This window comes from Pongo pygmaeus, chromosome X (assembly GCF_028885625.2).
Source record: "Pongo pygmaeus isolate AG05252 chromosome X, NHGRI_mPonPyg2-v2.0_pri, whole genome shotgun sequence".
Lineage (NCBI taxonomy): Eukaryota > Metazoa > Chordata > Mammalia > Primates > Hominidae > Pongo > Pongo pygmaeus.
In genome coordinates, this window is record NC_072396.2 from 91,633,059 (window position 1) to 91,649,340 (window position 16,282).

The window sequence follows — 16,282 nt, forward strand, 5'->3', positions numbered from 1 at the left end:
GACAAAAGGCTAACATTCAGAATCTACAAGGAACTTAAACAAATTCATGAGAAGAAAACAGACGACCCCATCAAAAAGTGGGCAAATTATATGAACAGATACTTCTCAAAACAAGACATTTATGCAACAAACAAATGTATAAAAAAAGCTCATCATCACTGGTCATTAGAGAAATGCAAATCAAAGCCACAATGAGATACCATCTCACACCAGTTAGAATGGTGATCATTAAAAAGTCAGGAAACAACAGATGCTGGAGAGGAGGTAGAGAAATAGGAATGCTTTTATACTGTTGATGGGATTGTAAATTAGTTTCCCCATTGTGGAAGACAGTGTGGCAATTCCTCAAGCATCTAGAAACAGAAATACCATTTGACCCAGAAATCTCATTACTGGGTCTTTTTATTCTTGCAGCAGTGGATACTCTGCCACTACAAGCACTCAGCCAAAGCATTCTCTTTGTCCCCAAGGGCCAGATAATACTATTAAATGTTTATAAAAAAAGAAAATGTTTATAAAAAAGAAAATTTACTCTCCAAACAACCAATCAACAGACAAAATAAATGAAACATTTTTCAGGAGACAAAACGTTAGGTAAAGAGAACAGTGATCTCTTATAGACAGAAAAGAAATAAAATGAGCCTTACAATTTCCGTGGTTTATTGCCTTGTGAATTTTTCCAGGCTGCTGTGAATATAGGGTACCTTAGTCCATTTAGTGTTGCTATAAAGGAATATCTCAGGATATGTAATGTATAAAGAAAATAGGTTTATCTTACTAACAGTTTCAGTGTCTGTAAAAGTTAAAGATTGGGCATCTCCACCTAATGAGGACCACAGGCTGCTTCCACTCATGGTGGAAGACAAAGAGGATCCAGCATGTCCAGAAATTACATGGTAAAAGAGGAAGCAAGAGAGAAAAAGGAGGAGGTACTAGGCTCTTTTTAATAACCAGTTTTCATAGGAACTAATAAAGTGAGTACTCACTAATTACCAAGAAGATGGCACCAACCCATTCATGAGGGATCCACCATCATGACTCAAACACCACCTATTATGTGCCACCTCCAACATTGGGGATCAAATTTTAAAATGAGGGGGAACTAAGATCCAAACCATAGCAGAGGGGAAACCCAGATGGAATTCAGCAGAACCCCTCAGTAGAGGAGATGAAGCTGAGAGTCTAGGGAGACCAAGGCAGCTAGGGTTTGTAGGACACAGTACAAGAGGGGAGAGAACTTCAAAGAGTGAGGACTTCTCAAACAAGGAAAGAATCTCTATAATTATGCAGCGGAGTACTGATCAGTATATGTATACAAATAAACTACCTGAGGGTAGCATAGCAGAAAAGCAGCAAATATGTTTAGAGGGAAAACTACCTGGTGCTCTAACAAAGCAAGGAGTAGTACCTGTTCTCATTAGCCACACTGGAAAGTCTCACAGGGCATTAAATAGAGTTCTCAGAAGTGACTTATCTTTGTAGCATGAATGATTATCTCTAGACACACTGATGTGGTTCAGTCTAATCAATCTTAAGAGCAGGATCTTAATCCCATAATGAGGTACTCTCTGACAGCAATGCCATGTATCTCACTCTGCCAGAAAAATTTATTGGGCATCTCTGTAGAACATCCAAAACTTTAAAGGGACAAATTGTAATTAATCATAACCATGAACCTCACAGAAATACAAAATGAATGTATGTCAAATGTTATATTTTAATCATTAATTAATAAAGAAACACAGAGAGAAGTCATGTGAAAGTACAAGAAACTGGGGTTTTTATAAATTAGAAGTTGTAAAATAGCTGAATGCAAAACAAAATAAAACAAAAAACCTCCCACAATTTCCATAAAATTAGATAATCCAGCAGAAGTGTGTTCAAGAAAACAGCTTTTTTTTTTTTCTACTGAAGACACCTGTATCAGTCTGATTTGCAATATAATAAAAGAATACCAGAGTCTGGGTAACACAGAGAAAAGAGGTTCATTTGGCTCATGGTTTTGCAGACTGTACGAAAAGCACTGCATCAGCATCTGATTCTGGTAAGGGCCTCAGGAAGTTTTTACTCATAGTGGAAGACAAAGGGAGCCAGTGTGTCACACAGCAATATAAAGAGCAAGAGAGAGGTGAAGAGGTGCCAGTTTTTTTAAACAACCAGTTCTTTCAGGAATTAATAGAGCAAGAACTCACTCATTACCATGAGGAAGTCACCAAGCCCTTCATAAGGGATGCAACTCCATAACCCAAACACCTCCCACTAAACCCCACTTCTAACCTTGGGGATCACATTTCAACATGAGATTTGGGGGAGAAAAATATCCAAACTATATTAACACCTAATAATCCTTCAGTCTATTTTAAATTCTTTTAAAATTCTTCCCTATAGCCCTTTTATTGGAATATCTACATAAGTATTTGCACAGCCCCAAACTATGGTTTTTTTGGTCAAACCTAAAACTCAAGTATATTTGTATATCTTTAAAAAACCTTCATTTGGAAACATAAGGAGACATTTACCTTGTTCCATATGTCACATTTTTATTTTTTTTTAATTATTTGTTCTCCTGTCCAACCTGAGTACCTTAACATACAAAAGCTTGCCACCTGCCAGATGACAGGGCAATTTCACATTTAGACCCTGTATTTGTCCGTTTTCATGTTGCTGATAAAAACATATCCAAGAATGGGCAATTTACAAAAGAAAGATATTTAATGGACTTACAGTTCCATGCAGCTGGGAAGCCTCACAATCATGGCAGAAGGCAAGAAGCAAGTCACATCTTACATGGATGGCAACAGGCAAAGAAAAAGAGCTTGTGCAGGGAAACTCCCCCTTATGATACCATTAGATCTCATAAGACCCACCCACCACCATGAGAACACCATGGGAAAGACCTGCCCCTATGATCCAGTTACCTCCCACCAGGTCCCTCCCACAACAGGTGGGAACGGGAATTGAAGATGAGATTTGAGTGGGAACACAGCTAAACCATATCAGTCCTCCTATCCAAAGAATTAATTCAGAATTAAAATATCAAAGGCATCTGTAGGGCATTCTGGTAGCATGCAGATCTAGAAAGAATGCTTGTGAGGTCCCAATAGAAAACTAACTTCTTTCAGGTACACCTTTATTAAATAATGCAAACTATATGGCTATATTATAAAATTTCCATAGCATTTTGAAAAGTTTTAATTTGTTCCTGATATTTGATACATTTACACTTAACAAATGTTTATTGAATTAATTCGAATATATTTATTCAACCTCCTTTATTTGACAAGTATTGCATTATACTATGCTGGAATACTGGAGTGAACATGATAATAGTAACTGAACAAAACCAATTGGTTCATAAGTAGTCAGTTTTGTGAACTGTACATACACATACACAGAAGTTTTTATATACTGATTGTCTAAGTTTTAAACTACTTACATTGATAATGTCAATTAAAATTCTTTCACGGTTTTTACATTTTATCATTTTGCTTTGAATGAAATCACTTGTGGAGGTAACTAAACATGCAAACTAACTATTCTTCTACTTAAAACATGGCTATGGAATAGTTCAGATTCCTGGTAGAATTCTCAATTTACAAATACTATTGCTCTGGTATTGTATTAGTCCATTCTCATGTTGTTAATAAAGACATACCTGAGATTGGGTAATTTATATTAAAAAATAGGTTTAATGGACTCACAGTTTCACATGGTTGGGAAGGCCTCATGGCAGAAGTGAAGGATAAACAAAGGTATGTCTTACATGGTGGCATGAAAGTGAGTGTGTGTAGGGGAACTCCCTTTTACAAAATTATTAGATCTCATAAGACTTATATACTATCATGAGAACAGTATGGGAAAAACCCACTTCCATGATTCAATTACCTCTCACCAGGTCCCTCCCATGACATGTAGAGATTATGATAATTCAAGGTGGGATTTGGGTGGTGACACAGAGCCAAACTATATTATTCTGCCCCTAGCCCCTCCCGAATCCCACATCCTCATATTTTAAAATTAATCATGTCTTCTCAACTGTCTCCCAAAGTCTTAATTCATTTCAGTATTAATTCAAAATCTATACTTCAAGGTCTCACTTGAGACTAGGCAAGTCACTTCCATCGATGAGTCTATAAAGTTAAAAGTAAGTTAGTTACTTCCTAGATACAATGGGGGTACAGGCATTGGATAAATATAGCCATTCCAAATGGGAGAAATTGGCCAAAGCAAAGAGGTCACAGGCCCTATGTAAGTCTGAAATCTAATAGAGCAGTCATTAAATCTTAAAATTTTAAAATGATCTCTTTGATTGTATGTCTCACATCCGGCTCACATTGATATAAGAGCTGTGCTTCCATGGCCTTGGGCAGTTCTGCTTCTGTGGCATTGTAGGGTACAGTCTTCCTCTCAGTTTTTTTCATGGGCTGGCGTTGAGTGTCTGTAGGTTTTATAGGCATATGGTATAAGTTTTTGGTGGGTCTATCATTCTGGTGTCTGGATGACAGTGGCCCTCTTCTCACAGTTTCATTAGGCAGTGTTCTAGTGGGGATTCTGTTTGGGGACTCCAAACCCACATTTCTCTTCTGTACTTTCCTAGTAGAGGTTTTCCATGAAAGCTTCATCCCTGTAGTAAACTTTTGTCTGAATATCTAGGTGTTAGGTGTTTCTTTACATCCTCTGAAATCTAGGCTGAGGATCCCAAACCTCAATTTTTGACTTCTGTGCACCCACAGACTCAACACCCTATGGAAGTTTTCAAGGCTTGGGGCTGGTACCATCTGAAGCCATGGCCTGAGCTGTACCTTGGCCCCTTTTAGTCTAGGCTGGAGTGGCTGGGATGTAGAGTATCAAGTCCCTAGGCTGTACACAGTAGGAGGGCCCTGGGCCCAGCCCATGAAATTATTTTTTCCTTCTAGGCCTCTGGGGCCTGTGATGGGAGGTGCTGTCTTGAAGTTCTCTGACATATCCTGGAGACATTTTTTCTATTGTCCTTGTGAGTAATATTTGGCTCTTAGTTACTTATGCAAATTTCTGCAGTAGGCTTGAATTTCTTTCCAGAAAATGGGATTTTCTTTTTTTATTGTATCATTAGGCTGTAAATTTTCTAAACTTTTATGCTTTGTTTCCTCTCAAATGTTTTGCTGTTTAAAAATTTCTTCTGTTAGATACCCTAAATCATCTCTCTCAAGTTCAAAGTTCCACAGACCTCTAGGGCAGGGGCACAATGTTGCCAGTCTCTTTGTTAAAGTACAACAAGAGTCACCTTTGTTCTAGTTCCCAATAAGTTATTCATCTTCATCTGAGACCACCTAAGCTTGGACTTTATTGTCCATATCATTATTAGTATTTTGGTCAAAGCCATTCAACATATCTTTAGGAAGTTTTACACTTTCCCACTATTTTGTCTTACTTTCAGCCCTCTAAACTCTTTCAACCACTGCCTGTTATCCAAAGTCATTTTTATATTTTTGGGTATCTTTATAGTAGTACCTCACTCCTGGTACCAATTTGCTATATTAGTCCATACTTATGTTATTGATAAAGACATACCAGAGACTGGGTAATTTGTAAAGAAAAAGAGGTTTAATGGACTCACAGTTTCACATAGTTGGGGAGGCCTCATAATCATGGTGGAAAGTGAAGGATAAGCAAAGCCATGTCTTACATGGCAGCAGGCAAGAGTGCATATGTAGGAGAACCCTCCTTTATAAAACCATCAGATCTTGTTAGGCTTATTCACTATCACAAAAGTGGTATGAGAAAAACCTGCCTTCATGATTCAATTACCTCCCACTGGGTCCCCTCCATGACACATGGGAATTATTATACTTCAAGGTGAGATTTGGGTGGGGACACAGAGCCAAACAATATCAAGTGTCAAGCAGTGAAGGTCCAGAATTCTTGCACTGTGCAGATGATAGACCTGTATTATTCTGTATGCAGTCTCAACATCTCTGAGGCCTACCCCTCACTCATTTGTTGAATAGATTGAAAATCGACTAGTTGAGCTCTGCAGGCAGTGATACAAACCTGCCTTCCACCTTTGATCACATTCAACTTCATTTAGATTACAACAGGAAAAAGATGATTTTTTTCTTTGTATATAAGATTTAAAATGTGAGCATTCATTCCATACTATCAAATCTTGGTGCTCATCATAGAAGAACACCCTAGAATCCTCTCAAAATAAATTACTTTTTCTCAGTGCTTCAAATAATAGATTTTGTTTATACTGTGTTGGTTAACTAAAAAAAAATTCTAAAAGTCACTCATTTAATTTATGCCATATTACAATTTATAACATTTGATGCTCAGGAAATGTAACCTAAAGTTTTAAAATTAACTCATTAATAATTAAATTCTAAAAATTCCTAGTATCTCAATTTACCGAGGTGCCTCAAACAAAGAGGAAAGAAAAGGGATCTTAATTGAAAACAGACCCCTGGCTTTGCTGCTGAGGGTACAGACAAAAGCAGAATACTCTGGGACTTAGTTGTAATTTTCACTAGTCAAAAAATGTAACAAAATCTATTTCTGAACTTCATTATGGCAAGCACTCTTTGGGCTATTGACAGCTTTATAATTCCCACACTTGAATTAGAAAATGGTTTAAAGGCAGAAATAAAGTTGGTTTTAATTTTAATACAGTGTTTTTTCTATGCTAAGAAGGATACATGGGTTTGATTTATTTTTATGTAAATTCTGAAACCTATAAATTATACCACAGAGAGGGAAGGGTAATTTGCTTATTCAGGAATGATGAGAGTGAACCAAACGAACCAAAATAAAGTAAGGGAAGATTTTATCAAAAACTGACTCCAAGCTATCTTATTGACATGTAAAAAGAGAAAATTAGCAAGAGAAAATGAGAAGATTAATGTATGGAGTTAGGTTTTTCATACACGTAATTGGCATGGATATGACAAAAAGGGAACACTTCTACACTACTGATGGGAATGTAAACTAGTACAACCACTATGGAAAACTGTGTAGCTTCCTGAAAGAACTAAAATTAGATATATTGTTTGATCCAGCAATCCCGTTCCTGGGATTTCTCAGACTTGGTTAATACTAAGACACATGACCAACTGAATACAAATAAACAGGCTCCATTCAATGCTTAAATATTATGATAACTTTCTAATTTTGCAGATTATTAAAATTAATCTGAGCACTTTGATCTCTATAACATGAATATTCAAGTTCCAAAAGTGAGTAAAGAAGTCAAGGATTGAGTAAAATTGGTTTGTGAAAGACTTGAAGTCTGATTGTCTTGGCACTTGTCTGTGTCACTGAAGGTTCCAGGTTAATTGCTCCATGTATTTTATATAATATCAAAGCAAAATAATAGCTTTTCTATGGCATCTTGTTTTACCTGTGTGGCAGCTACCTTCCTTAGAGTCATTATGTCATGGAATAGTATCCTAACATCTTCTTTTCATGTAGCTGAAAAAGTTGTTCATGCATGAATATTTTTGACAATTAATCTCTGAACTAGCAAAAATAAAATGGAAACCTGACCGGTAAACAAACAACTGTTGCTTATGCCTATGGTTTGTATTTTCTCAAAAACTCCAACTTATTTAGTTCTCGTCAGATTTTTCCATCGATTTCCAATTCTCTCTAAATCTATGGGAAACCCGTATCTGTATTACCACATCATCATCTGAGTAATACCCCAGAGTAAAAGTACAGCCTTTTTAAAAAAGTTTTTTATTTCTGTAGGTTTTTGGGAAACAGGCAGTATTTGGTTACATGAGTAAGTTTTTTAGTGGTGATTTGTGTGATTTTGATGTACCCATCACCTGAGCCGTATAAACTAAATCCAATTTGAAGTCTTTTCTCCCTCATTGCCCTCCCTTCCTTTTCCCCATTCTCCGAAGTCTATTGTGTCATTCTTATGCCTTTGCATCCTCATAGCTTAGCTCCCACTTATGAAGGAGCACATGCGATGTTTGGTTTTCCATTCCTGAGTTACTTCACTTAGAATAATAGTCTCCAGTTTAATCCAGGTTGCTGCAAATGCCATTAATTCATTCCTTTTTATGGCTGAGTAGTATTCCATTTTATATATATATATCATATATATCATATATATCTTATATATATCATATATATCTTATATATATCATATGTATCTTATATATATCATATATATCTTATATATATCATATATATCTTATATCATATATATCTTATATATCATATATATCTTATATATATATCATACATATATCTTATATATATATCATATATATCTTATATATATATCATATATACATATATCTCATCTATATATATTCTTTATCCACTCATTGATTGATGGGCATTTGGGCTGGTTCCATATTTTTGCAATTGCAAATTGTGGTGCTATAAACATGCATGTGCAAGCATCTTTTTTGTATAATGACTTCTTTTCCTCTGGGTAGATATCCAGTAGCAGGATTGCTGGATCAAACAGTAGATCTACTTTTAGTTTTTTCTGGAATCTACACACCATTTTCCATAGTAGTTATTCTAGTTTACATTCTCACCAGCAGTGTAGATGTGTTATCTATTCACCATATCCATGCCAACATCTATTTTTATTACTTTTACTTTTTTGATTCTGGCCATTCTTGCAAGAGTAATGTGGTATTGCATTGTGATTTTGATTTGCATTTCCCTGATCATTAGTGATGTTGTTGTCTATTCATGTCCTTAGCCCACTTTTTGATAGGATTTTTTTTTTCTTGCTAATTTGTTTGAGTTCCTTGTAGATTCTGGTTATTAGTCCTTTGTCAGATGTATAGATTGTGAATATTTCCTCCCACGCTGTGGGTTGTCTGTTTACTCTCCTGACTTTTCCTTTTGTCATGTGGAAGCTCTTTAGTTTAATTAAGTCCCAGCAATTTATCATTTTTTTTTGTTGCATTTGCTTTTGGTTCTTGGTCATAAAGTCTTTGCCTAAGCCAATGTCTGGAAGGGTTTTTCCAATGTTATCTTCTAGAATTTTTATAGTTTCAGGCCTTAGATTTAAGGCCTTGATCCATCTTGAGTTGATTTTTGTATATGGTGAGAGATTAGAATCTAGTTTTATTTTCCTACATGTGGCTTGCAAATTATCCCAGCACCATTTGTTGAATAGAGTGTCTTTTCCCCACTTTATGCTTTTGTTTGCTTTGTCAAAATCAGTTGTCCATAAGTATTTGGGTTTATTTCTGGATTCTCTATTCTGTTTATTTGGTCTATATGCCCATTTTTATACAAGTACCATGCTTTTTTGGTGACTATGGCCCTATAGTATAGTTTGAAATCAGGTAATGTGTTGCCTCCAGATTTGTTCTTTTTTCTTAGTCTTGATTTTTCTATGCAGGCTCTTTTTTGGTTCCATGTGAGTTTTAGGATTGTTTTTCCTAGTTATGTGAAGAAAGATGGTGGTATTTTGATAGGAATTGTATTGAATTTATATATTGCTTTTGGCAGTACGGTCATTTTCACAATACCGATTCTACCAATTCATGAGCATGGAATGTGTTTCCTTTTGTTTGTGTCATCTATAATTTCTGTCAACAGTGTTTTGTAGTATTCCTTGTAGAGGTCTTTCACCTCCTTGGTTAGGTATATTCCTATGTATTTTTTTAAGCTATTGTAAAATGGGTTGAGATATTGATTTGATTCTCAGCTTGGTCACTGTTAGTGTATAGCAGAGCTACTAATTTTTGTACATTAATTTTGTATCCAGAAACATTGCTGAATTCATTTATCAGTTCTAGGAACTTTTTAGAGGAGTCTTTAAGGTTTTCTAGGTATACAATCATATCATCAGCAAACAGCTACAGTTTGATTTCCTCTTTACTAATTTGGATGCCCTTTATTTCTGTCTCTTGTCTGATTGCCTTGGCTAGGACTTCCAGTACTATGTTGAATAAAAGTGGTGAGAGTGAGTATCCTTGTTTTGTTCTGGTTCTCGGAGGGAATGATTTCAACTTCTCCCCATTCAGTATTATGTTGGCTGTGGGTTTGTCATAGATAGCTTTAATTGCATTGAAGTATGTCCATTTATGCCAATTTTTTTATGGTTTTAATTATAAAGGGATGCTGGATTTTGTTAAATGCTTTTTCTGTATCAATTGAGATAATCATGTGATTTCTGTTTTTAATTCTGTTTTGGGGTGTATAACATTTATTGACTTGCAAATGTTAAACTATTCCTGCATCCCTGCTATGAAACCCTCTTAATCATGGACTATCTTTTTGATATGTTGTTAGATTTGGTTAACTAGTATTTTGTTAAGGATTTTTGCATCTGTGTTTATCAGGGATATTTGTGTGTAGGGTTTTTTGTTAATGTTATTTCCTTGTTTTGTTTTTAGTGTGATAGTGGCTTCATAGAATAATTTACAGAGGATTCACCCTCTCTATTTATTTTGAAATAGTGTCAATAGGATTAGTACCAATTCTTTTTTCAATGTCTCATAGAATTCAGCTGTGAATCTGTCTGGTCCTGGACATTTTTTGTTGTTGTTGGTCATTTTTTATTACCATTTCAATCTCGTTCCTTATTCTTGATCTGTTCAGGGTTTGTAATTCTTCCTGGTTTAAGCTAGGAAGGTTGTATTTTTCCAGGAATTTATTCATCTCCTCTAAGTTTTCTAGTTTCTGAATGCAAAAGTGCTTATAGTAGCCTTGAATGATCTTTTGTATTTCTGTGGTGTCGCTTGTAATATCTCTTGTTTTGTTTCTAATTGAGTTTATTTGGATCTTCTCTCTTTTCTTGGTTAGTCTTTCTAATGGTCTATGACCTTTATTTCTTTTCAAAAAACCAGCTTTTTATTTCATTTATCTTTTGTATTTTTTGTTTCAGTTCACTTAGTTCTGCTCTCATCTTGGTTATTTGTTTTCTTCTGCTGGATTTTGGTTTGGTTTGGTTTGTTTTTTCTTTTGTTCCTTAAGGTGTGACCTTAGATCGACTATTTTTGCTCTTTCAGGCTGTTTAATGTAGGCATTTAAGGATATAAACTTTCCTCTTATGACTGCCTTTGCTGTACCCCAGAAGTTTTGATAGGTTGTGTCAAAATTATCATTTATTTCAAAGAATTTTTAAATTTCCATATTGACTTCATTGTTGATCCAATGATCACTCAGAGGCAGGTTATTTAATTTCCATGTATTTGCATGGTTTTGAAGGTTCCTTTTGGAGTTTGTTTCTAATTTTATTCCACTGTGGTCTGAGAAGTTACTTGATATAATTTCCGTTTTCTTAAATTTATTGAGACTTGTTTTGTGGCCTATCATATGGTCTATTTTGGAGAAAGTTCCATGCACTGAAGAATAGAATGTATATTTTGTGGTTGTTGGGTACAATGTTTTGTAAATATCTCTTAAGTCCATTTGTTCTAGGGTATAGCTTAAATCCATTGTGTCTTTGTTGACTTCAACCAGCACAAATCTAGTGCATTAAACAACTACAACTAAGGACCCTCATTGAGTCCATTTCACTCCCCTGCCACCTCCACCAGAGCAGGTGCTGGTATCCAGGTTGAGAGACCTGAAGACAGCTCACATCACAAGGCTCTGTGAAGACATCCCCCAATACCAGCCTGGAGCCTTATAGCCCTGCTGGGTGGCTAAATCCAGAAGAGAAATAACAATCACTACAGTTCAGCTATTCAGGAAGCCACATCACTAGGAAAAATATTAGATCAAGGGAGGACCCCATGGAACAAAAGAGTCTGAAAAGCAGCCTTGAGCCCCAGATTTTCCCTCTGACATAGCCTACCCAAATGAGAAAGAACCAGAAAAACAATTCTGGTCATATGATAAAACAAAATTTTGTAACACCCCTAAGAAATCACACTAGCTCACCAGCAAAGGATCCAAACCAAGAAGAAATCCCTGAATTCCCTGAAAAAGAATTCAGAAGATCAATTATTAAGCTAATCAAGGTAGCACCAGATAAAGGTGAAGTCCAACTTAAAGAAATAAAAAAATGATAAAAGATATGAGGGGAGAAATATTCAGTGAAATAGATGGCATAAATAAAAAAAATCACAACTTTAGAAAATAAAGGACACACTCAGAGAAGTGCACAATGTATTGGAGAGTCTCATCAACAGAATCAAGCAGAAGAAAGAACTTCAGAGCTCAAAGACAAGGTTTTTGAATTAATGCAGTCCAAAAAAAAAAAAGAAAAAATAATTTAAAAAAAAAAATCCTCCTAGAAGTTTGGGATTATGTAAAATGACAAAACCTAAGAATAATTGGTGTTCCTGAGGAAGAAAAGAAATCTAAAAGTCTGAAAAATATATTTGGGAGAACAATGGAGGAAAACTTCCCCACCCTTGCTGGAGACCTTGACATCCAAATACAAGAAGCTCAAAGAACACTTGGGAAATTCATTACAAAAAGATCATCATGTAGGCACACTGTTATCAGATTATCTAAAGTCATGACAAAGGAAAGAATCTTAAGAGCTGTGAGGCAAAAGCACCAGGTACCCTATAAAGGAAAACCTATCAGATTAACAGCAGATTTCTCAGCAGGAACCCTACAAGCTAGAAGGGATTGGGGACATATTTTCAGCCTCCTTAAACAAAACAATTATGTGCCACGAATTTTGTATCCAGTTAAACTAATCTTCATAAATGAAGGAAATATACAGTGTTTTTCAGACAAACAAATGCTGAGAGAATTTGCCACTACCAAGCCAACACTAAGAGAACTGCTAAAAGGAGCTCTAAATCTTGAAACAAATCCTGGAAGCACATTGAAACAGAATATCTTTATAGCATAAATCTCTCAGGACCTATAAAACAAAAATACAACCATCCCCCTGCAAAAACAAACCAAAACAAAACAAAACAAAAACAAAACAGGCATTCAGGCAACAAATAGCACAATGAATGAAATAGTACCTCACATCTAAATACTAACATTGACTGTAAATGGTTTAAATGCTCCACTTAAAAAGTACAGAATTGCACAATGGATAAGAATTCACCAACCAAGTATCTGCTGCCTTCAAGGGACTCGCCTAACACATAACGACTCACATAAACTTAAGGTGTAGGGATGGAGAAAGATATTCCATGCAAATGGACACCAAAAGCAAGCAGGAGTAGCTATTCTTATATCAGACAAAACAAACTTTAAAGCAACAGCAGTTAAAAAAGACAAAGAGGGACATTGTATAATGATGAAAGCCTTGTTCAACAGGAGAATATCAGAATCCTAAATATATATGCACCTAATGCTGGAACTCCCAAATTTATGAAAACAATTACTACTAGACCTAGGAAATGAGATAGACAGCAACTCAATAATAGTGGAGGACTTCAAATATTACCTTTTAAAGGCTACTGTTCAAACAGCCTATTACTTGTATTACTTGCAATTATCCTGGGTTTTGATATAAAGTGAGACATTGGAGGAGGCAAGCTTTTCTTATTAGAGTGAACTAATTTATCATATTTGCAAATTGTCATCTTGATGCCCAGGAAGATATAGCTATCCGACTCCCCAAAGATGTAGAGAAAGCTGTTGGTTGTCCAACCAAATATCTTTCCCCCTTCTTTCATAGCAATAGAGTTAATCTTGCTGTGCAAGTAAAGGCTGTATCACACAGATTTCCTTGTAACTAGGTGTGGCCCTATAACTGAGTTATCAGCAATACAGTGTGTACAAAGTGGTAAGCACAACATTGGCCTTATTTTTTGAAAGAATGTTATTTGTTCCAGGCTTTTTTTCTCATAAACTAGAACACAGATATGCTCATAACCTAGCCTTGACTACACAGACTAGTGTAATGCCTTAGAGAATGGTGCTGCAAAAAAGGGAAATGAACATAGATCTTTTAATGACCATATGAGTAGAACCATTTAGTTAATTTAAACTGCTTACTTCATGAACTGTATGTAAGTGTGACCCAAATGTCTATTATTTTTAAAGCACTGTCTTTTTGGATTCTTTGTTATGTCAGTTTAGTCTTTACCCTAAATATACCACAGGATAGTGACCAATTTGGTAAATTAGATTAATGAAGGAAGGCAGGCATTAATAGTCACAAGCCTATTGTCTTTCCCTTGCCCTGCCAATGAAGACCCATAGGGAATTATCTATTTATAGAATCATCTATTCCCCCTTCAATATTCATTTCACTTTCTTAGGATATCTGGAGCAGCCCTGCTTAAAAAATAGAGAGTGGAAAGTAGTGGAAAGTTGGAGCTCTTGGCAATGTGTAAGGGGTAGAAAAAAGAAATCATGACTTGCTTATTATTTTTAAATTGTGTGACAGGTTGGCTAGCTAGCAAATTAAGGAGATAACATACATTTGAACCATTTTGCTGATTCATCACATTGGAAAGGTATTAATTATCCCATTTTCTAATAGTACTATGTATTCTCTCTCATCTAATTCAAAATGACTATTTTATTTTTATTTGTGGAAACAACTTTTTTTCCTATTTGAGGAATTTATAGTATCTAGTATATTAATTTCTATGAGATTGGTTTCATTAAAAGTTAAACAGTAACTGTCTGTTTATCCTCTTCTTTAAATATTGAAGTGAAATAACAGAGCAGATGGATATACACCTGGCCCACAGTCAAAGGCAAGTTGTAGATTTGAGATCATATAGAATTCTCTCCGGGCCCATAGTCTTTCCTCTAGAATACACTTCAAAGTTATTGGAATATAATGGAGAAAATGTTTATCTTTCTATTTTCTGTACCAGCAAATTACTGTTCCCATTATTAGAAAATGATTAGCAATTTACTTTGTTTTCTTATTTAATTAAATAATAAATAGCAGACATACTATGACCCACAATATTGTAGGGAAACCAAGCAGCTGTCACTGTAATATTCCTTTGTATGCTGAAATGGAACTTCCCTACCCCTTAAATATTTCCAGAAACAAAGACACTCTTAAATTACCAGATAGTAGAAGACCTTGATTAATAAAAACATGGGTTATCTTGATGAGCTTAACAGATGAGATAAAGTACCTTTGAAACTCTACCATTTTTTATAGGCTTTAAGTTCTTTTAAAAATGCTTCGTGTTTCTAAGTTTTTTTCTTCTAATTCATCACAGTGAAATGTATTAAATTATCTTGAAATTGGTTGGTTTGAAGCTCACTTTGTTACCATATTTCTTGGAATGGAGAGAAATAAACATATCAATTTTTCCCTGCTGCTTGATTAGTTGAAGGTCTGAACCCAGCAGGGACAGTTAGCTACGAATGAGACAATTATGATGCATGACTTATCTCAAAGAACTTATTTTCCCTGAAATGTCAAAATGTCTCAAAAGAATACAAGTTTTCCAACTTTAAGGTGAAAACTGCCTATCACAACATTTCTTTCCCCTCAAGTCAAAAGTGTATGTGCAACTACTACTGATTTGTTTACTAGCTTGAAGCAGGAAGATAAAGTGGGAAAGACAATATCATCCATTCTAAAGCTTGCATTTTTATTATTTTATTTTTCAAAATAAATTTTATTGTGTATATTTGAGGCTTACAACATGATGTTATGGGATATATATAGATACTTAAATACATATAGATAGTACAATTGTTGCCATAGTGAAGCAGATAAACATATCTATCATCTCGCATAGTTACTTTTTTGTGACTTGGGCAGCTAAAATCTTATTTAACAAAAATCCCTAATACAATACAACTTTGTTAGCTTTAGTCCCCTTGTTGTACATTAGGTCTCCAAATTTGTTCATCCTAGATATCTACTATTTTGTATTTTTTAACCTACATATCTCCATTTTCTCTACCCCATCAACCTGGGGTAATCACTTTTTCATTCTCTATCTCTGTGCATTTGAGCTATTTATTCCATATACATGTTTGCCATTTGTATATCTTTATTTTGGAAATGTTTAAATATTTTGTGCATTTTAAAATAGAGTTACTTAGTTTTTTAATTTTAATTGTAAATTTTTTTTGCTATTGAGTTGTTTCCATTCCTTATATAGTTTAGATATTAACCCTTTCTTAGGTTTATGGTTGAAACTCTTTTTTCACAATCCGTAGCTTGTCTCTTCACTCTGTTAATAATTTTCTTTGTTCTGAAGAACATTTTTAGTTTGATGTAATCCCATTTGTTTATTTTTATTTTTATTTCCCATGTCTTGGGAATTATATATATGTGTGTATATATATATATTTATATCTGGCTCATGCCTGTAATCCCAGTGCTTTGGGAGGTCAAGGCGGGAAGATCGCTTGAGCCCAGGAGTTCGAGATCAGTCTGGGCAACATAGCAAGACCTTTTTCCTATGGAAAA